This window comes from Agrilus planipennis, unplaced genomic scaffold, assembly GCF_000699045.2.
Source record: "Agrilus planipennis isolate EAB-ADULT unplaced genomic scaffold, Apla_2.0 scaffold737, whole genome shotgun sequence".
Lineage (NCBI taxonomy): Eukaryota > Metazoa > Arthropoda > Insecta > Coleoptera > Buprestidae > Agrilus > Agrilus planipennis.
The window spans coordinates 10,216-12,258 of NW_020439388.1; positions in this window are offsets into that span (position 1 = coordinate 10,216).

Here is a 2,043-nt window from a genome sequence, read left to right on the forward strand (position 1 = left end):
TTAATTTTTTCTGTTAAAACATTAGTAAAATGTACCTAACGGATTAATGCAAATATTTGCGAGATAGGTTAGTAGTACACCTTCTTAGGCATGAAGGTCTACTCAGAGACAGAGGCAGAAACGGAAGTTAGGAGGGATAGAGGTAGACCTAGATTAGATTACTGTTCGCAAATAGTTAAGGATGTGGATTGTTCTGGTTATGGGGAAATGCCAAGATTGGCTCAGGATATAGGAAAGAGTGGAGGTGTGTGTCCAACTAGTCTTAAGACTGACGACCTTATGATGATGATGATTATTTTAAACTAATTTATGTATTTATTTACAATAAATTCCCGACGATTCACACCAAATACGATATAGTATAACAATTATGCAAATTATTTTTAAATAAAATTTAGTATCAACTTGTAAAACTGCAGAGTTACTTATAATTGCAAGCTTGTTTATCGTGAGACTTGCTCAGATTAAGAGGTTAAATGCTGGAAATTATTGTAAATAAATAAATAGCATTATTACCTGAAGCAGTTCAGATTGGTTGTTCTCTTATAAATATCTGATTTTTACAGTTCTACACCTCAAAAGGAAAAAAGGGAATGGTTCCTTATTTCGTTGTTCGTCTGAATTAAAGTGTAGATTCCAGAGGGTACTTCCCGTTTACTTATTATTAATGTGTTATTGTTGCATGGTCGTTTGTCTGTTAATTTAATATTTAGCCCTTTTGGTTTAATAATTTTCTTACAGTCTCGCGAGAGACATTAAAGCTTCTGGATAACTATCGGCACGGTTTTTTGCACTTTCACAGATGATAATGGCGCAATTTTCGGTAAGCAACATCGGACGCCTACTTTTTGACGAATTGAGACATGGTATACCCTGTTCCCATTTTGCAATTGTTCTGTAAAAAGTTGTTACAGAAATATTTCGATTAGATAAAAATGTTTACAATTTCGTACTACAGTATTATGTGTCGACAAGACTGTAAATGCTCTTTCAGATTTCCAACATGTACGACATAACGGTGTACAATTACCGTAGTAACTGAATTGAAAATCTTTTACATTTATTTTAAAGTAAAGTAAACGTTCTTCATTCGCGTGGTATACGTTCCATAAATATGTCGCGAATACAAAAACCGTGGATATGGAATGGTAATTAGTATGGAATCATAGGGGATAGGTTTTAACCAATATGTATTAGAATAAAATCAATTTATTGAGAAATTCGCAATTAAAATTAATCGTTATAATCACCTTTAGACAAGGGTTTAAAAAAATTAGTGATTTCTTCTTATTTTGAATTTTAAATTAGTTCAGTCGGTTACATCTTTTATAAAAGCTGCCTTGGTACGTACCAACAGTACATAGTCAAAAGATGCCGATACATTAAGGGAATTCAGTAGTACACGCGCCGTAGAGTAAAAACATGCTTATCGGTTCTAGATATCATGAGTTTAATATTTGGAAGAGAGGTTTGAAATTTTGTAGTAAGATAGACAAAGCTTTGTTCTAAAGCCTGTCGAATGCCAGTTTTTAATTTTTCAGTTTTTATTGAAAATATGTGTCCTTCAAGAAGCATTAACTTTAAGCACTTGTAAAAGCTTTCAATGACCATATTATTGAAAACCAAAAACGTATCGAGTTAGTGTGTACCTTTGTCTGTTACCATACAAACAATAAGATACTTATCTCGCAGTGTTAAATCACAATGTTAATAGAAACCTGTATTTTCGGAAATCAGGCACTACGGTCAATCCCCTTAATAAATGACACCGAATCCTTTTCTGTTTACCGATTGCATCCGCGAATAATGAAATTTTTAGCCGCGAACACAGGAACTGGGTATAAGAATAAAGAATTTTTACTGTATATGAAGATTTTCCCAAAACCTATGTCACATATGTTACCTATTGTATTATTATTGTTGGCGTTTGTTCTTTTTTTTTCTGGTAGAATTACTCGGTACTGCCGGATACCTGGAGTCATTATCCGGTGCCCGGTTGAATTCTAAAAAAATGTCGGACCCGATGGGTACCGGATTTACAAT